The 27,201-nt window shown below is 42.0% G+C and overlaps 1 long non-coding RNA gene across 1 annotated transcript; it reads left to right on the top strand.

Annotated features, from left to right (window-relative positions):
- Positions 1 to 17: 17 nt before the first annotated feature.
- On the top strand, positions 18 to 25,219 carry LOC122456898. Its single transcript, XR_006276057.1, has 3 exons — positions 18 to 175; positions 19,510 to 19,610; positions 25,039 to 25,219. It is a non-coding gene; the product is annotated as an uncharacterized LOC122456898 (long non-coding RNA).
- Positions 25,220 to 27,201: the final 1,982 nt, after the last annotated feature.

Here is a 27,201-nt window from a genome sequence, read left to right as displayed (position 1 = left end):
TCAAGGTATCAATATTCCCTATATATGCATTTTAATAAAGATTGTTTAAAAATTATCCTATAAAGGAAGAAGCTTGGAAAAGGGTTTATTATGGAACACGCTGAATATACAAAGCAGCCATGAATACGTATTTAAAATGCAATGAAAATCTAACAATGGACTATGTAATGCCTTGGTCAGTATAATCACCTGATTTGAAGATTATAAAAGGAAATAAGGGAGAACTAAGGACAGAAGTGGTTAAAACAATGTGCATCAGCAAAGAACAACGGAAGCAGTGAAACGTGGACGTCAAGGCATCTCCTATTTGTTAGAAATATGCAGACTGTGCTCCCAATACAACTCTTTGAAATGGGACTAGATCAAAGTGCATTAACGAACTGTTAATGCACAACAACAGGATCCATGTGGACAATTAGTCTGCGGCAGGCTAGTGCGGGGTAGATTCACAACCCAACTTGCCATGAACTAAATGTTTGGCTAGACAAGCCCAGAGTGTAAAACACTATTTGGGTGAAATTCAATTTCCATGGAGAAAGTTTTTGTTTGACTAAGTCCCATTCCATGCCTGGATGGGCTTACAATTTAGGGCACTGGTTTCTGATCTGGGTCCAGTTTCCGGTTCTGCCACAGATTCCTTCTGTGATCTTGCACAGGTCACTCGGGGCTTGATCCTGTGACATTAAAGTCAATGACAGTTTTGTTACTGAGTTCAATGGGAGCAGGATCAGATGCTCTATCTCTCTATGCATCATTTGCCCATCTGGGAATAATGGGGACCCTTTTGTCTGTCTTGTCCGTTTACATTGTGAATTCTTTGAAGCGGAGTCTGTTACTTAGTATGTGTTTGTGTATTGCCTAGCACACTGGGGACCCCAATCTCAGATGAGGCTTCTAATTGCTACTGCTATACAAATAATAATAACAATATTACTTATGCTGATCCTCTACACCACCGCAAATTTCACTTGTATTCAACAAAGACAACATTGAATAGAATGAATGATAAAATATCCTACTCTTTCCTTTCTTCCTTTCTCAGTACATATCTAAACAGTCAAACACAAATGAGATGTGAACAAAACAGATGCTCAAGTCTTCCATTTCTTTACTGTTTGTTAAATGGTTAATCAAATGTTGGTGTTTATTACTTGATACTGCTATGCAAGGAGACAAGCCCTTGTAAGATGACATTTCCAAAGTAAAAAGATTCTTTTCCGATTCGAACAAGCTTTGGATCGGGCCCAGGCTGATTTCAGCGGCCGTCATATGATGATTCTCCTTCGCATATGAGCAACATGCCTCCGGTGACCAGGATTCAGCACCAAATTTGGTCCGCTGGTTGGATCATTAGCTTCCCAAGCCGTGTACTGACGGGGAGCGTGTCGTGAACGCTGATCCGTGCCCCCATATGATAACTAGTCAAATGGATTTGTTTTTATTCCAACCGTTAATCCAAGTTTGCAAGTGTGATTTATTTTATACCAAGAACTATTAACTCTGTGTCAATGCACTTCACCAATAAGCTGGCCATATGCTCCTTTGGGAAACCGAACCTAAGAAAAAAGAGACTGTTATAACTGTAAGCCCTGTTGCTGGAAACTCAAGAAAGCAGTGAGCTCACTGTGGGCATCTGTTGGTGAGCAGGGAGAAGAGCAGCTCAGAGCTGCTTGACAACTCCAGATGGACAGGGGCTCCACGGGCATAGGCGCCGACTCCGTGGGTGCTCTGGGGCTGGGGGCGGGGCAGGGGCAGGGCCTCATGGAAGGGGTGGAGTGGGGGCGGGGCTGGGCGTAGACCGGGGGTTGAGCACCCAGGGGAAAAAGGGGAAATCAGTGCCTGTGTCCACTGGTGAGAGAGATCTCTTCCAGCATGTCTAGGTAACAAGGGGAAATGACTGAATGGGCCAGGCTTCATTGCATTTCAGTTTTGTGATGGTTTGAAGCATTTTGGTTAACATATAGTTAAGTTTTGAGTTTGGGGGCAACAAAATGCTATTGACCCTGTTGAGAAGTAAAAGGATAAGAGGACTGTACCAAATATGTCTTGGGGGTGGGGTCCCCCTGACTGAGACTGTGTTGTGGCAGAGTTGGGTAGTGGTATCTGTAAACATGCCTGAATAGAGAGGCTGGATTCTGCTAGGAGCATTTCTTTGGTTCTAAGGACTCTGTTAGGGGTCCCTTAAACCACTGATTTCTCTTTGAAGACTTCAATAGAGGTAGCTTCCACATAAGCACTGACTTTTATTTTTCTCCAGGGATGCTCTGCCCCTTTCCTAAGGCCCTGCCTTCACTCTGCCTCTTCCTGCCCCTCCCATAAGGCCCTGCCCTTACTCCACCACTCCCCCAAGTCCCTATTCTTGCTCTGACTCTTCCTGCCCCTGCTCCACTGTATCCCTGAGGCAACTGCGCTCCACCATCCCCCAAACCTCTCCCTAAGCCGCCAAACAGCTGATTGGCAGCACTTATGAACAGCTGTGGCCAGTGGGTGCTGAGCTCCCACTTTTTTTTTTCTGGTGGGTGCTCCAGCCCCAGAACACCCACTGAGTCAGCACCTATGACTTCCAGATAGTGGACAGAGTTGAGCAGAAGTGGCTTTGAGATGGCAAAAAATGCAAAGGCAGTGCTAAGACAGGCAATGGCACTGAGTTGGCTCTGGCTGAAGAAGCAGAGAGCAACAGCCTACCTGAAGGACTCTGGGGTGGGCCTCCCTATCAGCAATCAAAGCTGCAATCACATCGTTGGGTCAGCGGTAGAGCCCCTGGAACAGCCCAGACAGCACCTCCCTTAGAAACAGGAGGCTGACTTGCCAGAATTCTTGGATACCACCATAGGTGCTGGAACTATGTGGGGGGTGCTGCATTAGTCACTCTCTACTGCAAGGGGCACACTGAGGCTGGTACTATTGCTAAAACTCCCGGGGGGTGGGTCTTCACAGGCATTGTTAATTTATTAATTGCTGGCCTTTACAACCTCATTCTGTTGTCTCCCCTTTCCTCCCCCCTCCACAAAGTGCTCCTTGTAACCCCCTGAACTCAGTTCTCACAAGTGGGGAAGTATTGCCTATCAAGGGCACCCAGGATGGCATGTATAATTTCTTGGTAAGCTGGTGCTGTTTAAGTTTTCACAAGGAACCAGTAGAAAACTGAAGCTGGTCTTTCTTGCCCCCAACACTACTAGGCAAAAGGGTTACGCAGCAAAGACTGCAGAACAGACTACTTCAAATAGGCCTTCCCATGCCGTTAACCTGTCCCCAAGGTTAAGAACATAAAAATGGCCATACCAAAGGTCCATCCAGCCCAGTATCCCGTCTGCCGACAGTGGCCAATGCCAGGTGCCGCAGAGGGAGTGAACCTAACAGGTAATGATCTAGTGATCTCTTTCCTGCCATCCATCTCCACCCTCTGACAAACAGAGGCTAGGGACACCATTCCTGACCCATCCTGGCTAATAGCCATTAATGGACTTAACCTCCATGAATTTATCCAGTTCTCTTTTAAACCCTGTTATAGTCCTAGCCTTCACAACCTCCTCAGGCAAGGAGTTCCACAGGTTGACTGTGTGCTGAGTGAAGAAGAACTTCCTTTTATTTGCTACCCATTAATTTCATTTGGTGGCCCCCAGTTCTTATATTATGGGAACAAGTAAATAACTTTTTCTTATTCACTTTCTCCACACCACTCATGATTTTATCGATCTCTATCATATCCCCCCTTAGTCTCCTCATTTCCAAACTGAAAAGTCCTAGCCTCTTCAATCTCCCCTCATATGGGAGCCGTTCCAAACCCCTAATCATTTTAGTTGCCCTTTTCTGAACCTTTTCTAATGGCAGTATATCTTTTTTGAGATGAGGGGACCACATCTGTACGCAGTATTCAAGATGTGGGTGTACCATGGATTTATATAAGGGCAATAAGATATTCTCCATCTTATTCTCTAACCCTTTTTTAATGATTCCTAACATCCCATTTGTGTTTTTGACTGCTGCTGCACACTGTGTGGATGTCTTCAGAGAATGGTTACCACTACAATTTAGTTTAACCTGGAGTGAAACACCACCTCCGTTAAGTATCAGATTTGGCTAGTCACTAAAGTTCCCATGTAACACAAATGTCACTAATTGAAATATTTATGAAGTTAGAGAGGTATTTTTCCCCCAATGTCCATTGAAGAAATTGGAAGGACTCTCACTGGCTTCAGACAATGTTGGATCAAAGCCTTTCCGTAAGGTGACTAGCAAGGGATTTTAAACATAGGCCCAAGTCTATTACTGCTCCCATTTACAAAAATTTTAAAACTCCCGTTGAGTTCAGTCAGACCAATGCTGAGCACTTTTGAAAATCTTACTGCCATCGCCATTGAATCTTATTTATTATTATACACAAAACTATGTGAAAAGAACATTATTAAGGTTGCAAAGTCAAGCAGTCAAAAGTTAGGAAATGCCCTTATTCAGTTTGCCTGTGCCACATTAAATGGTGTATGCATTACAGTCTTTGGTTAAATGATCACATACAATTTTTCCCCACAGGGCTCCGCCTCCTTAAGTGTACAAAATGATAAAACAAAACAAAACAAAAAGTTGTTTCAAAATGACAAGACAAAATGATTTGTTCTGACATTGTCTGAACTTTTTGGCCTTTTGTTCTCCAAAATGGAATTCCAAGGGAAACCTGTGTCATCAAAATCTTTCTACCAGTTGGACCAATTTTTCTAGTTGGCATTTTTAAATCCACCTTCAGATTCCTGGAAATGGCTCAATTCCTTCTCTCCCTCACCCCCGCCCACCAAAAAAGAGCCATAGGCAGACACCCAACATACAAAATTTCATGCCAAATAATTAAAGTTTGACAAAATTATAAGCAACTGAAAACAGACTCTTTTAATGAGAAGTATAGGGCAACTTTAATAGTAGGTGGTGCTACCAGCTCCACCTATTATTTATATGGGGGTGGTGCCTAGCAGCTCCAATTAAGAACCAGAGACCCTTTGTAATAGGTACTGTATAAACAAGGAAAGCTGGGGAAAGTTGGAAAGTCAGGGAAGATCCTCTTTCTGCTGCATCAATGGAGTTCATAGTCCTAATGGCTCTGCTACAGAATTTTAATTCAGAGATGAGGAACACCATTATGTACCAACTAGGGTTTCCAGGTGATCTTTAAGAGTGGCTCCAGGTAGAATGCATTCATAGAATCATAGAATCATAGAATATCAGGGTTGGAAGGGACCCCAGAAGGTCATCTAGTCCAACCCCCTGCTCAAAGCAGGACCAAGTCCCAGTTAAATCATCCTAGCCAGGGCTTTGTCAAGCCTGACCTTAAAAACCTCTAAGGAAGAAGATTCTACCACCTCCCTAGGTAACGCATTCCAGTGTTTCACCACCCTCTTAGTGAAAAAGTTTTTCCTAATATCCAATCTAAACCTCCCCCATTGCAACTTGAGACCATTACTCCTCGTTCTGTCATCTGCTACCATTGAGAACAGTCTAGAGCCATCCTCTTTGAAACCCCCTTTCAGGTAGTTGAAAGCAGCTATCAAATCCCCCCTCATTCTTCTCTTCTGCAGACTAAACAATCCCAGCTCCCTCAGCCTCTCCTCATAAGTCATGTGCTCTAGACCCCTAATCATTTTTGTTGCCCTTCGCTGTACTCTTTCCAATTTATCCACATCCTTCTTGTAGTGTGGGGCCCAAAACTGGACACAGTACTCCAGATGAGGCCTCACCAGTGTCGAATAGAGGGGAACGATCACGTCCCTCGATCTGCTCGCTATGCCCCTACTTATACATCCCAAAATGCCATTGGCCTTCTTGGCAACAAGGGCACACTGCTGACTCATATCCAGCTTCTCATTGCAGTGATCCAGCTTGAAAATCAGGCTGTGGATATCGAAGGAAGTTATGATTTGCTTGTGATACTTCATTCATAGAATCATAGAATATCTGAGTTGGAAGGGACTTCAGGAGATCATTTAGTCTAACCCCCGCTCAAAGCAGGCACAATCCCCAATTTTTTTGCCCCGATCTCTAAATGGCTCCCTCAAGGATTGAACTCACAACCCTGCATTTAGCTGGCCAATGCTCAAACCACTGAGCTATCCCTCCACCCATTCATACCAGTGGGATTCAGGATGTGCAGAGGGGCATGAAAACAAAGAGAGAAAAAAAATGTAGCCAATTTGTTTTAATCTCCAAAACAGATTCCCCAGCTGCCTTCCATGTTGTATGGTCTTTTACACCTATGCAAAGTGGATAATGAAAACACTGCCAATTCAGAAGAATAGTATTTTACACGCACCTTGCACAGGTGTAAATGACTACCCAAAATATAAGGTGCTGGAGAACCAAGCATTTCATTGGGATTTGGTTTCAGGAATGAATGAAATTTGCTCTTGGTTTGGATGTGTGCACTACACAGTATGATAATTCTCTCACTCATGAGTTACTTCTTTCACAGTTTTCAGAGTAGCAGCCGTGTTAGTCTGTATTCGCAAAAAGAAAAGGAGTACTTGTGGCACCTTAGAGACTAACAAATTTATTAGAGCATAAGCTTTCGTGAGCTACAGCTCACTTCATCGGATGCATTTGGTGGAAAAAACAGAGGAGAGATTTATATACACACACACAGAGAACATGAAACATGGACAGAGTTGGCAACGGGCTTTGTTGCAAGGATAGTCCTTGCTTACAGACAGCCCCCCAATCTGAAGCAAATACTCACCAGCAACCACACACCACACAACAGAACCACTAACCCAGGAACCTATCCTTGCAACAAAGCCCGTTGCCAACTCTGTCCACATATCTATTCAGGGGATACCATCATAGGGCCTAATCACATCAGCCACACTATCAGAGGCTCGTTCACCTGCGCATCTACCAATGTGATATATGCCATCATGTGCCAGCAATGCCCCTCTGCCATGTACATTGGCCAAACTGGACAGTCTCTACGTAAAAGAATGAATGGACACAAATCAGACGTCAAGAATTATAACATTCAAAAACCAGTTGGAGAACACTTCAATCTCTCTGGTCACTCGATCACAGACCTAAGAGTGGCTATCCTTCAACAAAAAAGCTTCAAAAACAGACTCCAACGAGAGACTGCTGAATTGGAATTAATTTGCAAACTGGATACAATTAACTTAGGCTTGAATAGAGACTGGGAATGGATGAGTCATTACACAAAGTAAAACTATTTCCCCATGGTATTTCTCCCCCCCACCCCACCCCCCACTGTTCCTCTGATATTCTTGTTAACTGCTGGAATTAGCCTACCTGCTTGTCACCATGGAAGGTTTTCCTCCTTTCCCCCCCCTGCTGTGGGTGATGGCTTATCTTAAGTGATCACTCTCCTTACAGTGTGTATGATAAACCCATTGTTTCATGTTCTCTGTGTGTGTGTATATAAATCTCTCCTCTGTTTTTTCCACCAAATGCATCCGATGAAGTGAGCTGTAGCTCACGAAAGCTTATGCTCTAATAAATTTGTTAGTCTCTAAGGTGCCACAAGTACTCCTTTTCTTCTTTCACAGTGTGTTCAGAGGGAATAATCTCAAGTCACTGTTAACTTGCCAAATTTCTTTTAGCTAGAAGAGCCTGCAACTCTTGAAATGTGATTTTGGTTACATCTAATGTTCTAGCCTACTTTTTGGCTTAATTAACTAGCCTCAGCCAGACGTGGGTAGGAATCAGTTTTCCAGTCCCTTGACTATTTTCAAGAGTTAAATTTTTTTTCTCATCTTGAATTGGGAGAAAAAGTCAAAATCTCCAAAAAACCAGATTGCCAACTGAAAAAATGGAAAAAAAAAATTCAGCTCGGGTCAACCAAAAAGTTTTGTTTCATAAATTTAGGAATGTTTCATTTTGATTTTGACCCTATTTTCTTTTAAAAACCTTTAGTCTCATTAGCTTAAATTTCCAAAACTGAAAGTCATTTAGAATTAGAACACCAGAACTTTTAGTTTCAAGAGTGTGAAAACAAAATGTTTCAACCATATGGAACTCCCCTGCCCCCAACATATTTTTGGGTCAGGAGATTTAGCTGAACTGACCCTGATTTGCGACCAGTTTCGGTTTTCACAAATCAGCATTTTTTATTTAAAAAAGCATTTTCCAACACGCTGCAGTCTCCACACAGAGCTGTGTTTAGAATTGCTTCTGAAGTGATGGAGAGTTGTCTGGGAGATTACTATACTGTTGTTTGGAGCTCGCTAGTCCCCTGGCAACTATTCTTTGTTTAATAAACGTTAACCATTCTGTTAGCAGGGCAGGGACTGTTTTACTATGTGTATGTACAGCACCTAGCACAATGGAACCTTGATCTTAGTAGCTTACCACAATATCAAGACCAGAAATTCAAGTGGATGCTTTGTGGTTCTTGAACTCACACGAGTTCTTATTCTGAAACTTTCCTCTCAACCCTATGCTTGAGTGACTCCTCCAGTAAACCTGTTTTCAGTCTTCTGGGAGCAAGAAGAATAGGCTGCAAAGAAGAAACTTGCATCATTTGTGCACGTTTGCTATGTAAATGAAAAAGACAGCATTGAGCAAGAGTACAGTGTATTCCATTCTGTTGTGATGTGTGAATAATTTACAACTCATTTGAGGCTCAGCATCTCATTAGTTCTGGGTGGGTCTCTCCTAACACTAGACAAACCTGACATGTTTCTTTTAGCAGGTCTGTTGGGATGTCCACATATCCCCTCTTAATTTTGGATGGAAATTGGTGAAATTTGGTTCAATTTAATCATGCTGTACATCTTGGCCATGCTATAGTGGTCAGAACATAACAGGCTTGGGACAGAGATCATCAAGTTAGCTAGTCTCAGACTGAATGGCTGTGTTTCAACCACAGAGAAGAAAATGAAGGACAAAATAAAATAAAGCAGCAAAAATACCCAACAGCAGCTGGAAAGTAAGAAAGAGGGGGAAAGAGAGCAATAATAGGGAGTTTGCAAAACACTTTCCTCCCTATCTTTCTTCCTTCTTCCCTTCTATTACTTTCTTTGTCTTCTGTCCCTCTGCAGTCAGTGGTTATTGCCTTCAGCCAGTGGAACCAAGTTAGGCTATTCCCTACTGAGGCTGTTTGAAGAGTGGACAAATAATGGTTAGTTCATATAGGGCGGCGGCTGTGTGTGACGGTAGCTAAGAGTGCTTAGTCCTGTTTGTAGGTTGTGAGTTTTCCTCTCAGATGTAAACATCTTTGTCCACAATTTAGTCAGCCATGAGAATGATTAAAGAATTAGAAAACATGCCATACAGCCAGGGTAGTCAATAAGAGGCTCGCAGGCCAACTCCAGACTTCCAGATGCTTTTGAATAGATTGTGACATCTTTTTATTTACTTATTATTATCATGATTGTTATTATTTTTGTATTATTTTCGCTGGAGTCTGGACCTTGACTCTACTTTAACCAAGAAATTTGGACCTTGATAAAAAATAATTGATTACCCCTGCCCTAAAATGGTAGATTCAAGGGGCTTGATCTGTTTAGCTTAACAAAGAGAAGGTTCAGAGGTGACTTTATCACAGCCTGTAAGTACCTATCTGGGGAACAGAACTTTGTTACTAGAGAGCTTCAGTCGAGCAGACAATGATATAACATGATCCAATGGCTGTAGGTGAAAGCTAGACAAATTCAGACTTCCAATAAAGCATTTATTTTTTAACAGAGATGGTAATTAACCAATGGAACCTCTTTCCAAGCCTTGTGGTGAATTCTCCATCACTGGAAATTTTAAATTCAAGACTGGATGTTTTTTCTAAAACGTATGCTCTTGTTCAAAGAGGAATTAATGGTTGGAAGTTCTATGGCCTGTGTTATGTAGGAGGTTGGACAAGATGATCACAATGGTCCCTTCTGGCTTTATAATCTGAGACCTCCAGAGTGGATGAACTCAATGTATGCTCTATGGAGATATTCTTGAGGACCACACAGAAACTTAACTTTGTGCAGAATGCAGCTGCCTCATTTATCAGTGTCTCCTACAGGAAACATACTCTACCCGACCTCCATAATCTGCACTGGCTCATTTTTGGGTGCAATTCAAAGTATTTGTTTTAGTCTACAAGGTCTAAAACAATTTTTGCCCTGGGTAACTCAGAAACCAGGTCTCTTCTTGCTGGATACCATGATTGCAGAGCTCTACTGAATAGTTTCAGCTAACAGCCCCCAGATTTAATTGGGAGGCAGGTTATGCCCAGCGAAGGGTCATCAACTCTAAGATTTAGTTCCCCATTAGTCTGTCGGATCCCACATTTCTGGACCTTAAGCACCTTTTTTTCCCCCTATGTTTTTCCTGGCAGGAAAGACTGAGTGTGGAAAAGGGAAGAGTCTGTGGGTGGTTGGATAAGCTAGGCTGGTTTTCACTTTGGCTATTGAGTCAATGTATAAGATGGTTCTCACTGGGTTGTATGTTTTGTCTGAAGATCAGGACGGGAAGATAGTCAAATTAAAAATATCCAAATAAATATATAAATAAAATTAAATATTATGCAGATTTTATTGTGAATATTGGGCATCATTTCTATTCTTGTCTAGCATTCTTTTCCCAACAATGGTTTTCTACTGTAAAATACAAGGGTCAAATAGGTGACCCACCCTTTCTGTCCAGGTCCCTATTTTCTCATCATTCCACACAGCAGATACCCAATAAAGGCTGTAAAAGTTTTGTAAATGGTCTCTTCTTTGGTCTTTTCTTCAGCTGTTTTGAGTTATGCAACTGACAACCTTCCAAAGGCCATCTACATAAGGTACAGAGTTGATGAAAAACTCTTATCTCTGAGGGATTACCGCAAAGACAAAAGTCCTTGGGGAATTCCTATGTGAAGCTCTTTTTGCGGATGATTTTGCTCTGCTTAGTCACAATGAAAGTGACTTACTACTTATCCTGGACTGGTTCTCAGAGGCAACTAATCAGTTTGGATTTACCATCTGCCTGGGAAAAACTGAAGTCCTCTTCCAACCAGCACCATCAACAACTACCATTGAGCCAAACATCGCCACAGATAATACAAAACTAAAGAACATTAATCGCTTTACTTACCTTGGCAGTAGGGGTGAAAGTAATAATAAATTCTTACTGGTGCAGTGGCCAGCTCCGGCCCCCGGAAGGGACAAGGCCTCGAGCAGAAGGAACGAGGCCTCAGGCAGAAGGGGAAGGGCCTTAGGAGGAAGGGGCAGAGCTGGGGGGATTTAAAAGGGCCCAGGGCTCCGGTTGCTGCCACGGTAGCAGAGGTCAGGAGCCCGGGTCCTTTTAAATCGCTGGCCCTGGGGCAGCTGCTTCTTACTGGTATGCTGTACCAGCTCGTACCGGCTCACTTTCACCTCTGCTTGGCAGTACCATCTCAAGCATTAGTTCCTGGATCAAGAAATATCAAACAGAATAAAAAGGCAAGCCAGGCTTTCAGAAGATTTTGCCATAGGCTACTCAACCAGCATTCCATCAAACTGTCAACAAAACGGATGATACACAATGCAACAATGCTAGCGTCCCTTGTCTATCATGTGAAACTTGAACAGTTTACCACAGACGCATCAAGCAACTTGAAAAATTTCACAAGTGCTGCCTTCTGTCTATTCGGAGGTTCTGCTGACAATACAGTGTCAAATATTAACATCCCAGAAAGAGCAAAAACAACTACCATTGAAGAAATGATTGTCAAAGCTCAGCATAGATGGACAGGTCATGTTATCAGAATGACTGATGACAAACTCACAAAAAGAAGCCCTCTATGGTGAGCTGAAACTTGGAAAGTGCAGATACAGTGGTAAACATAAATGCTGCACAAACACTGTTACGTAGAATCTTCTCATGGGGCATAAATATTGATCATTTCAAAGACACAGCAAGGACAGATCTGAATGGAGAGGACCTATCAATAAAGTTTGTAAACACTTTGAGAAAGATGGACACAAAAATGATTGGAAAGGGGGCCAACTCTTCATGCCAAATCTTCAGCAGGAGTCTATACATTCCTACGTCATATCTATTTGTGATCTAGCTCTCCACAGATCAGACTAAACAGCTGCAAGAGAACAAATCACAGAATTGGAAGGGACCTTGAGAGATCATCTAGTCCAGTCCCCGCACTCATGGCAGGACTAAGTATTATCTAGACCACGAGTTTCCTGACCCATGGGCCTTGAACCCAGGTCCACAAGAGCAGCCATGCTTCAACCTTCCACTTGGCAGCTTGCTGATAACTGCTGACCAAGAAGCAATGAAGGCCAGCACCAGTTTGAGGCTCCGTCCCAACGTCCCAGTGGTGGAGTCCCAGAGCAGCTGATTGGCCCACTGACCCTACTTAAGCTGAGTACATTATGCATCCTGTTCCCGCTCCGCATCCCCAGCTTGACTTCCTGGTGTCCTGACCTGACCTGGCCTGGGTCTTTATCTCTGACTTATGGTTATGATCTCTGGTTTGTCTCCTGCCTGTGACCCCCTGGTATTCTGACCTGGCCTGACTCTGGTTACCGACTTGTGGTTCTGGTCTCCAGTTTGTCTCCTGCTTCTAATCTCCTGCTATCTTGACTCAGCTGACTCTTGACTCCTGACTGTGGACTCTGGCTCTGACCACTAGGTCTGGGTACCCATGACCTGTCCTTGACAATGAGATGCTGTGATGTCATTGATGGATAGCTTTTTCCCACTAATGGCCTTGGAAGTTTTCTAAATGAATCAGTGACAAACCTGAGCTGTTCTGAGACAAAGGATGGCCATGGACTTAAGGTACTGGACTGGGACTCAGAATAGCTAGGTTTAATTACAATCTCCACCACAGATTCTCTGTGTCACCTTAGGCAACTCACTTAATCATTTAATTTCGGTGTCTCAGTTCTGTAAAATGATGACACTGATGATGAAGACTGTTGTTTACTATCTATATCTACAGCACCTAGCATGACAGGCCCTCATTTGAGTCGGATCCTCTAGGACTTTAACGCACATAACAATAATTGGGCTAATATTAGTATTCAATAAATAAGCAGCCTTGTGTCTATTTGAAACATGTTCCTTATAACTAATGAGACAGCACAGAGTTCATTCAAGAATGTTAACACTAACTGGGTAATAATCCTACTGGTTTACTGGTGAGAATGCATTGAATTTCAGTCTCTGAAAGGGCCTAGTTAAAAGACGGTATCTGTTGAGCTAACATGATTAAACAAGACAGGTCTGGCAGAACTCTTGCAAATAGTCATATTTTAAACAAAAGGCATCATTTTCCTATTTTTACAATTCAAAATGGCATGCTTGCCGGGACTGTAATTATTCATATGTGGTGTAACTTAAGCTTCTTCCAGTGTTATTACCTAATTACGAATCATATATTTACATGGCAACGGCATGGGACGGGACATGTCTTATAATTTTCCCATAATAATTCACAGCGTGGCTTTGCCAAAAAAACACTGGAGAGAGTGATTGAGATGGGATCATTTAGCAATTTGAGTTTCCACACCTTTTGTGTGAGGGTGGGCTTTGTTTTACTTAAAGCAATAATTGCATTCTAATTTCATAATATTGATCGCGGTTGTTTCATCACTCTGTGCCTTCAAGGAAAAGAAAAGGAGGGGAGAACCCAACAAATATTTTTTGATTAAATTTTTTATTCAAATGAGGTTTATAAGAAACTTTACCTGCTTCACAGGTGTTCGTTGTGAGGATGCTTAATTAACATTCATGCAGTTTCCCCATGTGAAGGAGCGCAAACACTCCATAGTTCAGGTTATCATTAATAAATAATAAAGCACATTTTAATGAATAGTGTGTTTACTAATAAATCATGGTTGGGCAGGTTGGTATGGCTGGGGTGCTATAGTATAAAGATCAGGGAGGAGGACGTAACTTTCAGGGCATGTAATTAACACTGGCAAAGTTTCAAAACCCACTGTGCAAAACATATAATTACAAATATCCTCGGGCTCCATCCTGTGAGGAGCGCAACCTCCCTTGCAAGGTGCTTAGCTTTCCCAGATCACATAGAAGTCAAGGGCAGATGAGGGCACTCAATACCACCAGGGTTCAGATCCAAAGCTCATTGATCCAAAGGCTTCCATTCACATCAGGCGCTTTGGATTAGGTTCCGTATTGGGACCATTCCTAGGGGGTGGATGACCTAACTTGTATAAAAATAAAGCAGAGCCCAAGGTTTTACCCTCCACTTGAACAGAAACCAAACAGTTTTGGGGATCAATTGTTATTATTATTTTCATTTTAATGTTTGTGCACTTCTCATCTGGAACTGAGGAGACTTGGGTTCTGTTCCTGCCTCTGAAACAGACTTCCCATGTGACTTTGAGCACTTAAGGCTTTGAGGATTCACTCCTGATCTGTAAAATGGGGATTATACTCCCCTCCAGCCTGGGGGTGTTCTATAGACAAATACTTTGGGCCTCATCTCATGCAAATTGGCTTAATTCCATTGAGAGCCAGAGACTTATGCCTGTTTACAACAGCTAAGGAACTAATGCCATTTCTGTCCATGAGGTGCTCAGCTACTACAGTGTTGGAATACTACAGGGATGGTATAGAAGAACTAAATAGATTTCTGAGCTTGACCAGCTGAAATTCCTAAATATGGAAAAAGACACTATCTGTGGACAGGTTTCAGAGTAGCAGCCGTGTTAGTCTGTATTCACAAAAAGAAAAGTAGTACTTGTGGCACCTTAGAGACTAACAAATTTATTAGAGCATAAGCTTTTGTGAGCTACAGCTCACTTCATCGGATGCATTCCGATGAAGTGAGCTGTAGCTCATGAAAGCTTATGCTCTAATAAATTTGTTAGTCTCTAAGGTGCCACAAGTACGCCTTTTCTATCTGTGGACAGTCCTTATTAAAAACAACCCAGTTTGTAGTGCAAAATATTTATATGGCAACATGTTCTCCTGTATAGCTATATGCAGAATGCAAAAATATAATTTTGTTTTTGGGAGTTCTTTCTTTCTTTCTTTCTTTCTTTCTTTCTTTCTTTCTTTCTTTCTTTCTTTCTTTCTTTCTTTCTTTCCATTCAATAATAAATGAAGTCCACTGGAGTTTTCCCATATTATTTTAACGGCTGTGGCCCAGATTGCCAGAATTATATGTGCACCAGTACTTATGTACTTTTGCACATAACACTCAATGAGTGTGAATAAATTAGGTACGCTCAGACACATATTTATGTATGAGCCACCTCAAGATGAACACGTCCATATGTTTTGTGTTCACAGACTTGGGACATTTAAATATATAGATATAGAATTTCCATTGCTGACCAATTCATCTAGGGTTACATGACTCACACATGGAACAGGCAATGCATTCTCCAGGGTATATTTTTATAAGTTATGAGCAATTACTCCCTTACACCAAACTCCACGATCATTTAATTAATAATACTACTTAGCACTTTTATGACAATTTTTTCATCTTCAAAGAGATTTACAGGCATTATATAGCTAATCCTTTGAGCACCTGTTCCAGACAGTATTGTTATGAGTTAAGTATTATTATCTCTATTTTCCAAATGAGCAAGGAGAGGCAGAGAGGTTAAGTAAATTTCCCAAAGCCACAGAAAGAGTAATGTCAGGTTTGGGATTAGGACTCAGTTCCCATACCCGTGCTCTGTGCTCAGGTCACAAAATATCTAAAAATATTTGGCCCAGTGAAGAGTCAGTGTTTCAAAAACTGGCAGAAGATGGATAATTCTGCCATCTGATTTCCCTTTTGCCATTGCAACTCTGCAGCTATGTGCTTAAGGTTATCCGCTGCCCTTGGCTATTACTTGCCAAATGCTCAAGCAACAGAAAATAGCTCTGCAAAATATTAACTCTGAAGCTGGAAACATCGACACAATTATAGAAAATTGTTTTGAACATTAAAGGTCACCCAATTGTTTTTGCTAAATTTCAGAATTTGATTGGCATCACTGTTTTTCTATCATTACACCAACCTCCCTGCAAAATTCTCATGGTGATGCTTTAAGAAATTAAGCCCCTGATTCTGCAAAATATTTTAACATGTGCATATGAATCTACGTGCAAATGTGATTGATTGGCGATCCCTCGATTCGAGGCTGATCTCTACCATGGATTTACATATGGGTCCTGAGATGACTCAGGAGTCCGATCCTGGAACTGCAAATCTGCCCACAGGTACAGACATTTTGTGGCAGGCCAGCGGCCTGCTGGGAGAAAGTTATTTCTTTTTCCTTCCTCCTCTCTCTCTTTTCAGCTTCGAGGGCAAGGTGCTTCTCCTCGAAGTGGACGACTGCCTGATAGAGGACATGGTGCCATTGGGGTTGGCACCATGGTGGCTTGCTCTTCCCAGCTTGTGATGTCCACATCGGTTTTCTTAAGATACGCTTTCAGTGTCTCTTTGTAGCGTTTCCTCTGACCATGGGTGAGCTGAGAGTAGAGGACTTGTTTTGGGAGGCAAGAGTCTGGCATCTGCACCCAATGTCCAACCCAGTGAAGTTGGTGCAGGATGATCATTGCTTCAGTGCTAGTGACATTGGCTTTAGAGAGGGTGCTGGCATTAGTGCGGTGATCTTGCCACTTGACGCAAAGGATCTTCTGGAGGCATTGTTGGTGGTACCTCTCCAGACTCTTGAGGTGCTGTCGATAGGTCACCCAGGTTTTGCATCCGTAGAGGAATATTGGAACAACAATAGTCTTATAGACCTGGATCTTGGAGTCCTGTCGCAGTCATGGTCTGGGAAAACGTGTCGAAGCAATTTCCCAAAGGAAGCACTTGCGCACTGGATCCTGTGCTGGATATCACTGTTGATTTTTGCATTTTGAGAAAGTTGGCTACCAAGGTAGCAAAAGTGCTCAACTGTCTCCAAAATCTGACCCTTGATGGTGTTTTGTGGTAGGTCATATGCTAGGCCTGAAGCAGGTTGATAGAGAACTTTAGTCTTCTCAATATTGATACAATGTATGCATTTGTCAAACCTGCATGCTCTCTTATGTGGATCTGAAACATGGACATTGCTTAGACAAGACATCAGAAGACTGGAGGCATTACATATGCATTGCCAGCAGCGACTATAAGGTATAAGGTGGTTTGACTTTATCAGTAATAGGGATGTATCAGTGAGAGCTGGCCTCGGGAGGACTGGAGTCATCACTGGTCACTACCGCTGCCCTTTTTCAGTCATGTAACCTGCCTCAGAGACAAAGTCTTTGCATATCGAGCTCTGAAGATCAGACTTGAGGCTAGGCAAAGACACTACGGTCATGGACTGGTGGCAGCCACGCAGTTGCCCATGAATAATGTGGTTGCATGGAGCTCTTAGATGCTTGGAATAAAGCTGTACATTGGGATCGTGGACATTGGGTGCTATGGACCACCACTGTCTAAGGGTGCTGTTATTGTTTTCTGTAAGCACTTGCTAAATTCCTATTGACGTCTGCTCATACATAAAGTTAGGCATGTCAGTTAAAGTCAGATAAGTGTGTAAATATTTTGCCTAGTCAGGGTCTAAATAATAGAGGTTGTGTTTGTGCCATTAGCAACAGTTATACCACTCGTAATTTAAGAAGAGGTAGGCCTGAATCCAATGGTTCCTTTGATTCCTTAATTAGCACTCTTCCTCCTGAAGACTAAATCTGGCATACAGTTACATCCCACTGGCCAAATGCCCTGTGAAATGCCAGTTACTCCATGTCAGGGTTCCCTCCTCACTCTGAACTCTAGGGTACAGATGTGGGGACCCGCATGAAAGACCCCCTAAGCTTATTTCTACCAGCTTAGGTTAAAAACTTCCCTAACGCGCAAATTCTTCCTTGTCCTTGGAACGGTATCGCTGACACCACCAAGTGAGTTAGACAAAGATTTAGGAAAAGGACCACTTGGAGTTCCTGTTTCCCCAAAATATCCCCCCAAGTCCCTTCACCCCCTTTTCTGGGGAGGCTTGAGAGTAAACAAGGTGAGCACAGACTAGACTCTTGGGTTTTTAGGATACTAAAAACTCCAATCAGATGCTTAAAAACAGAACTTACCTTCCTGTTAGCATAGGGAAAATTCACAAGCTAAAACAAAAGATACTGTAATGCATTTCCTTGCTAAATACACTTACTATTTCTGTAATTTTAGATGTATCATTCAGTAGGAGCTGGATTACTTGCTTGGTCTCTCTCTTTGTCTCCGGAGAGAACAACAAAAGCCCAAAACAAAAGCCTTCTCCCACAGATTTGAAAGTATCTTCTCCCATTATTGGTCCTTTTGGTCAGGTGCCAACCAGGTTATCTGAGCTTCTGAATCCTTTATAGGCAAAGGAGGGATTTTATGCTATCCTTAGCTGTATGTTTATGACACTCCACATCCTATACTCAGGGCTTGCTTGGACCTTCCCCGCTATATCCGACGTACCAGGAAAAAGAATGCCATGGTGTGAGCAGAGAGTAGATATATTAAGAGAAATTCTCCATGTGCCAATGCTGACTTGATCACTCACAGTGCTGAACGAATCAGGAAGAATCTGGGTTCTAGCTTCAGCTCCCTCCCTAATTAGCCTCATTATTATCTATTATTTGTATGACTGTAGTACCGAGAGGCCATGATGTTCTAGGCACTGCGCAGACACATCGGAAGAAAAAGCCCCACCCTATGGTTACAGCCAGGATAGATACTAACAACTCTTTCCCCAAGTGTAACATTAGGTCTTAACTGAGCTGATCACATTGACCGGGATTGAACCAGAAAATAACATATTTGGGATCCAGTCCTGCATCCAAATCTACTATTGAAGTCAGTGAGGCGTGGCAGAAAGGATTGGATCCCTGATCTCCTTTGAAACCAGTGTTCAGTTCAGCTTAAGCATAAAACAAATGGCATCCTTTAAATAGAAATAAACGGCAGGGCTACACATTTTATAATAACTAAAAAAGAGGGATTTTATATGGGCATCGTATTGCATAACAGGCAATAATCCTAATAGAATTACCTACGTTATGGGCTGCTAAAGGGACAGTTAGTAGCTTGTCTAGCCAACATTTCTGTAATTTACTCTGTGTCTATTTAGCCTTGATATATTGCCTAGGTCAATTGCTGAAACCTGTGCTATTTGACTAGCTTACTGCTTCCTGAGTTATAAAGGAGAAGAGTGTGCTTCACTAGCAATGACCTCTCCTGGTCAAGCTTCTCTCTCATGAAACTCAGTGGTGTCATGTATTAAGAGAGCGTGTTGAGCTGTTAATATCAGTAGTTAATTGGCAAAGTGCTAGATGCAGATATTTAAATATAGAGTGTGGAGATTTTAGAAAAGCTGGAATGCATAGAGCAGGCGATAAGGATTTATTATTAGAATAGGTTAATGAGTCCACTTTGCCCCCCCCCTTCTAAATTGCCCATCCTTTCCCCTGAAGAGTGGTGGAGAGTATGGTTATTGCGGCTAGATAAAGTTTTTGGTTAGTTGCAGCGTCATTGTTGTGAATAGCTAGTTGACTTTCGTCGTAGCGTGATGGTTGCATTGTATGAGATGTGTAAGTGTATTTTTAATTCTTTTGTTTCATTAGGATTGGATTCATTCTTTGGCCAAATGATGGTTGTGAATTTATTATTTGTGTTATGGTTGAGCCTAGAAGGACAAACTGAGATCCGGGCCCTATTCTGCGAGGTACTGTATATACACATGTTTATAGACAGTCCTACTACAAAGATCTTATTGTGTGAACAGACAAGATGAGAAATGGCAGTATTATTGCCCCAATTATTTTACAGATGGGGAACTGTGTCAAGGAGATGTTAAGTGATTTGCCCAAGATCACAGAAGAAGTCTGTACTAGAGCAAAAATATTCAACTCCTGAGTCCTGCTCCAGTTCCCAAACTGCAGTATTCTTCATCTCAAAGGAAGTCAGTGGGAGCCCTTACACTGACTTCATTAGGTTTGGGGTTGGATCTTTAATAAGCGATGTTCTAGACAGATACAGGATCGCAATAATTAGACCTGGTCAAAAATTTTGCCACAAAATGAAACATTTCAATAAGGTTGAAACAGTTTTTTTCCAGAATCTTTCTTTTTGCAAAAAATTCCAAGATTTCTACTTTCTGTCCCTGATTCAGGATGAAACTAAATTTTGGAGTCTTGGAATTTCCTGTGGGATGGAAATTCTGAATTTCAAAAGAGGTCTAACAAAAATAATATGATATTTATGTGAAATAGTGAAAATAATAAGCAGTCTGCTGAGTAAGCCAATATAATGTGTATAGGATAATAATGATTTGGGTTTTTATGGATACTTTGGGTAACATTTGCAAAAATTCCTAAGTACCTTAAAAGCCCAAATCCCATTGTTGGAATTCCGGGTACGTTTATATTGCGAAGAAAAACCCACTGGGCTGAGTCTGAGAGCCCTGTCAATTGACTTGGGCTCATGGGGTCAGGCTGCGGGGCTAAAAATAACAGTGTAGATGTTTCTGCTCAGGCTGGAGATCGGGATCCAAGACCCTCCCCCATCATTGGGTTTCCGAGCCTGGGCTCCAGCCAGAGCAGGAATGTCTACACTGCTATTTTTAACCCTGAAGCTGCAGCCCCATGAGCTCAAGTCAGTTGACCTGGGCTCTGAGACTTGGCATTGTGGATTTTTCTTTGCAGTATAGACATATCCATTAGCCCCGAAGTCACTTCATTTGTGAAAGGTTTACCCTTTTTCTGAAGGTCTTAGATTGCATTTTGCACATTAATTAAACCTTACAAGACCCTGTGAAGTTAGCAAAGTGTTTTTATCCCTGTTTCACACATGGGTAAACTGAACCCCAGAGTTTAAGGCCAACATTTTTCAAATCGGAGTGCCTAAGTTAGAACGCAAGTGTTCTGAACTTTGATGGAAAAAATCTCAGATAGATCAGGCTGGTCACTAGCCTCAGTCTGACAAATTCTATTCCATTCTATTCTATACAGGTTCTTATACTGCTCTCGTCACTGTATTATCTGAAAACCTTCCCTCAGTTCATTAAGTGAAGTGAAGCACTGAATCACATAGAACTCTTCACATGATTTATTTACAATTAAGCAGGCACTTCTGTGCTTTTCTGGATCAGGGCTCAAGTTCCTTCCTACCAAATGCCTAGTAAATTCAATGGAAAGACTGATTGAACTCAATGGGTTTTGGATTAGTCCTATAATCAAGCAACAAAAGAGAAGGTTCGAGAAACATCAACCAAGCAAATGAAAGTGAGATGGGCACAGGTTGGTTGGCCCTTTAAGGGTAGCTGGGCTCAACCACACCTGTGCTAGATCCACCCTCCCCAACTGTTCTTGAGCAGCTGGGTGATTTCTTTAAAAAGAGCTGAGAAAACTCAGTTTTCTGTGGAAGGCCCTGAGTGAGGGTCTGCAGGAGATTGTGAGGGGCTTCCAGGGAAGGAGTCTGGGAGTCAGAACTCTGTGTCACGGTCATAGAAACTAAAAGGTAGCCCAGAGGGGCTGTGATGTGCCAGGGGACTTCAGGGAAGGAGCCTGGGAATCAGGGCTTACAAGATCCAGAGGTTAAAAGTTAACTTTGAAGTGTGGGCTGAAGAAGAGACTAAGTGGGAATTTTGTTTGGACTTTTGTTACTCTGTGAGGGGATTGAACTCAGGGTGACCCAGCTGGACGGCTGAGCCATCTGACCTGTCTGAAAGAGAAGGAAAACCCTAGGAAGAAGGAAACCAAGGCAGGGAGCACCTGGAGTGCCAGGCTTGGCCAGAAGGAAGTGCTACAGGGCAGGTAAGCCTTGTGGCAGAGATATTTAAGATAATCAACTATATTTATTCAGAAAGAAACATATAACGACCAGGTTCAGCTGTAAGGTGAGGCTGTAAGTCATTGCAGAATTCGGCTTCTGCGTGCTTAGTTTTCTTTAAACTGCATGATGAAGCTGCCATAAACTTTGTTTTTGATTTTGGTAAGTTGTGTAGTTATTTTCACATTGCCCTTAGTAACAGATTTAGTGACTATAATGAAGTGTTAAAATATTTTGGCCAGGCATAAGGTAACAAACCAGCTAATGAAAGGTGCCCATAAATTCTCTATTTTTAAACAGGCATTTGCAAGAGACAAGATGAGACAAATTATCCCTTTTAAGAAGTATCCAGTGCAATAAAATTTTACACCTACAATACAACATATAATATTTATATATATGTGTCTGTATCTTTTAAAAATCTTACCCTTTGCCAAGTTACGAAGTACAACTTGTCAAAGTTACGTCAAGTTTGTAAATCTCCTTTTAAATGAAATTTGTCAGACATCAGCCTTTGCTTGATCTAGGAAGGATTCTCATTTGGCAGAGGTTTTTGGAATACAAGTATCTGTATCATTTTTCTATGTTTCTCAGCTTTTATATGTAGTTGATAAAACAGGTAGGCAGGTAGGAGATGTGAATGTTATTTTATGGTATCTACTAAACTTTTCCTATACACTGTAGCAATCATTAGATATAAAAGGAAAGTAAAAATAGATTGGTAACTTTTCCTAGGCAATGATATGGACCCATTATTTATTTTCTTTTAAATACAGATGAGTTCGTGTATCTGTTTTTCCCATGATTAAGGGCTGAATGCTACTCCCATTAATGCCAGTGGAAAACCCATCCATCCCTTCTCCATCCACTGACTTCAGTGGGACCAGTGGAAAGCTCACATTCATTTGGATGCTAACTCCGCATGAATACTTGGTTTTTAAATCAAGCTGTCCAGGTGGTGTAAATAGTCATAGCTGCATTGGTTTCAATGGAACTAGGACAATTTATGCTACCTCAGGATCTGCCCCCCAAGAGTTTAGGTCCTCGTTCTGATCCCATGGCAGTCAATGGAGTAGGTCTTTGTGCTTAGAGCCCATCCTGACTCCCACTGAAGTCAATAGGAGCTTGGAAGTTGACTTTAGTAGAAATTGGATCGGGCCTTCAGTCACGAATCTAGTGCATTCGTGACTGAGGGTACATCTGCACTGCAAATTAAAGTGTAATTGTCACACAAGTAGGTGTATTTGCACTAGCTTTAATCTACCTAGCGTGGGAAACAATAGGAGTGAAAATATGGCCGCATGGGCTAGCTGTCTAGGCAAGCTCTGTGACCGTGAGTCCGTACTTGGGTTGTAGACCTGAATCAGGATCCATTCTGCTGTATCTTCAGGGCTATTGTTATCTCGCTAGCCTAAATCTCACCTTGATCTGTGGTGTCGACATACCCTTGACACCTGTCTATTTGGAGAGTTAGTGCATGGCAAGCCAGGGTGTGAGTCCACCTCCCACTAGCCGGCCATGCACTAACTGGCTGTTCACATCATGCACTAAAACTTCCGTAGTGCGCTCTGACCTAGGGCTGGTTGAAACACCAGTATGTCAGAGCTTACCACACAACTCTTAGTGCATAGTAGCAAGGTTTGCACAGCTAGTTAGTGCACGGCATGCTGGAGTGCTGTAGATTTACACTCCAGTTTGCCATGCACGAACTCTGTCTGGACAAGCACTTACTGTGGGCAGAACCCCTTTGTCATTAGTAAGGGTCCATGTGGGCTCAGGGGTCTGCCCATGCAGATGCAGTCAATTGCAGGTTCAGGGCCTAATTTAGTACATACTCAAATCCATTGCTGTTTTCTTCTCTCTTTTCTTGTAACTGCTGGGCTGTGTAGTACATGTGTCATGTGATGAGTTCCACCATAAACTCAATAACCTTTTCTATTGCAGGTAATTATTTTTTTGACATCTCTTTAATCTTGAAAGGATAGCAATTTGATCTCTAATCCTGCTTTATGGAGGTAGCTAATTGCATATTTTGCCAAGCATTTGGGCTTTCTTCCTCATAACGTTTGTTCTGAATGCTACATGAAAGCCATTTATGATGCACTTTACCAGCCAAATATATGTAATATTACATATTATTAGCATGCTTTTTAAGAGCATGTTTTTATTGTTCTTCAGCCAAAAGCAAATAGCTCTTTCCCCTTGCATCATAAAACAGAACTTTCAAATCATGTTGTCCAGCCCTATAACATTTCCTACCCAAGTTACTACTTATCAAAATAATGATATTGAGAATCTTTCAGATGTGGAAGCCACAACTAGATGCCCAAATCCTGTATTTGGAGGCTCAAGGTAGCATTTAGATGTTTAAAATTGGTATTTATACACTCCAGTATAGTTCAGAAGATTTTTTTCCCTCAGTGCCCACCTCCTTTCCAGCCTGGATACCCACCAGCCACACAAGTTTTCCATTGTATGTCAAAAGCCCTGTGGTGGTGAATCCCATTAGTTAAGTAAGTAACATGAGAAGGACCCACAATGCAATTTTTTGTGTTTATCCTTTGCAAGAATTGAGCATGAATATGATGTATTTCATGCTTCTAAACTAGAGTAAAATGATGATGTTGAAACGTAAGCTTTTTTCATTTTGTCTTGACCTGAACTTAGGAATTTGACAGGTCCCATCCGCCCTCTCTTTCCTCCCCTCTGCCCCCCCCTCCCCACAAGTTTTAGATTTCAACAATACATATGGCAATTATACATAAAAGATCCAGTTGGAAAGGCAATGAATGTCTTGTTGATGACATTCCAGTGACAAGTGAACTTAACAAGGTTTGCAAAAAGTAGCTTGCTTCAAACGACTTATTGAAAACGTACAAGATCTGTCAGTTTTGTTAATGCAACAACCTTAGGAAAACTTTTTCTTTTGTCCTTTCTTTTTGAAGCCACAAATATGTTATGAATAAACGACTGAATAGATTTAATATCTGACATAAAGAACCTTTGTCCCAGATGCCCAGACAATTTATAATTACTATGCTACATAAAGTGTGCTATTGCTAGTTTACTTAACTTTCGTTTGCTATAATGACTAGATATTTTTCTTTGAGTAGCTGGGAATAAATTGCCATTAATCAATTAATGTCCTATAGGACACTGATACCAGCACAGATCCTTCTCCCATTTGAGCAATGTCGCAAAATGTTTGGTTTGTATAGTAAAGGATTTAGAATAGCTTTTGTAGGCCTGTCTTGAATGCCCGCTGAAAAGATTTGGAAGGAGGCCTTTAATTTTTAACATGTTGTAACCCTGTGTTTTTTCAGTTCACTTACAGCCATCAGAGTCCACTTTGTCCTCTTCTCTGTAGTGTGAGTGTATTTGGGTACTGCAGCAAGACATTGCAAGGATGAGAAACAATGTCTTTAATGCTGAAGATTTCATCCATGACAATTGGGATTCCTTTTTCCAATGACTGCATTTTCACCTTCAAACCCCAAAGGTCATTGAGAGGTAATGTTTTCATTAAAACATACCTGTTAAGGTGACCTAAGCCTTAACATAAACAAAGTCTTTTAAATGCAGACACCTGAAATACCTGGTTTTCAATCCTGGCTCCAGTGTTTGAGTCTGAAAAGGTGAATAAGGCATACCAAATTCCTTTGTAGCCCAGTCTTCTAACTCTAAAGTACTTGCTTGAGGTAGGTTTCTTATTAAAGAGACTGTTCCACTTTAAAACTATTATTCATGTGCCAAAACCTTAGCTTCTTAGCAAATTTTAAACACATGAAAGCCTTTTAAAATATATCAAAGTTTTTAAGGACAAAAATTAGATCAGCTTTTTGCTTCTTGATACGTTTCCAATGCTGTGTTTACTGTAAAAAAGTGTAAAATGAGTTCTAACAGTAGGGAAGGGTATGTAGTACGATACAAACTTACAGCTTAGTCCTGGCCATTGATCCATGGAGACACAAACTGGACCAGATCCTCACATGGTGTAAATCAGTATATAGCTACTGAAGTCAATTTACACCAGCTGAGGATCTGGCTCAAAATCTATGGCATTCACGTAGAATCATACTCATGAAACATGAGTCATACTGGTGACTATATATCTGGTAATATATTTTTATATTATTTATCGTATATGATGAAAAATATGAACAGTTAGGTAAATCAGCAGACCCCTCCCCTTCACATTCTTCAGAACCCCACTCCTTCTGTTTCATTCAAACTCTCCCAGAAGACACCTATGAGATTTAAGTTCCTTCCACTTCAAAATGAAGAGGAATCAATTAAGGCCTTCCACCACCACCTCCTCCTCCTCCTCTCCCCAGACCCAAGTTACTTTTCAAGTGAGTTTTGTGATCTGAACACACGATTTGCATTTATCTTTAAGTCTCAGAAGCTTGTCTATTATGTAGGTAACCATGGGCAGCAGGGTGTGTGTCTGTGTGTGTGTGTATGGGGAGAGGTGGTTCCCCAATGAGATCTCTGATGTTATAGCTGAGTTACAAAATGCTAAAAATAAGGGCTTACATGGAAATGCTGACAACTTCAGCAGGGCTAGGTAGCACTTTTCTAACACACAGAGAACCATTTCTGAGCCTTTCGCTTCGATATCACCAGCTTAGATCCAGTCCTGGTTGCTAACTGCTGAAAGTTGTCACCATTTGAGGGCTGTTTGGTGAAGGAAATTTGGTAGTTCCCTGTGGCCACGCGGCCACATTAATTGATATATATATATCACCAGCACAAATGACCCTGATCGACAAGCTTGTCAATTCCACACAGGAGGCAGCGTGGTTTAATGGATAGAGGAATTGGCTTTACAGTCAGGAAATCCGTGTTCTGTTCTCAGCTATGCAAGGCTGGGCAAGTCATTTCCTCCATTACATTTTGTCTTTCTTGTCTCTTTAGATCGCAAGACTAATTGGAGCCGCTGGGCACTACTGCAATACAAATAAATATTAAGAGACTAAGGATTAAATAAGCCATGAACAATAAGGCCCAGATCCACAGAGGGACTTAGGAACTGCAACACTGAGTGTCATGGTGCCTAACTTTGGGGTACCTAGAAAGGCACAAACAACCCTGCCATCTGCAAAGCCTGTGTTAGGCTCCTAGGCTCCCCATACAATGAATGGAGAGAGATGGTGCCTTAGAATGTGATCCACAAAAGACAACATGCTGGGTGGGGAGCTGCCCAAGCTAGCCAATGGGAGAGGCCTACCAGAGGGGTGTGTGCTAAGCCCCCCCCCCCAGATAGCTGCATCCCGGAATTAGATGCCTATGTCAGTTTAGCGATCCACGAATCGGAACCCACCACTGAGAGTCAGAGGCTCCTAAAGTGTTTCTTGCTGGAATGAGTCAGGTGTCTGCCTTACCCCCCAGGAAACAGCCAGAGGAGGAAGAGGTGTTGCTGCCCATCTTATCACCAGAGGTGAAAGTAAGCCGGTACGCCCCGGTATGGCGTACTGGTAGGAGCC

This window comes from Dermochelys coriacea, chromosome 1, assembly GCF_009764565.3.
Source record: "Dermochelys coriacea isolate rDerCor1 chromosome 1, rDerCor1.pri.v4, whole genome shotgun sequence".
Classification (NCBI taxonomy): domain Eukaryota; kingdom Metazoa; phylum Chordata; order Testudines; family Dermochelyidae; genus Dermochelys; species Dermochelys coriacea.
This window is presented reverse-complemented; position numbering and strand designations above follow the sequence as displayed.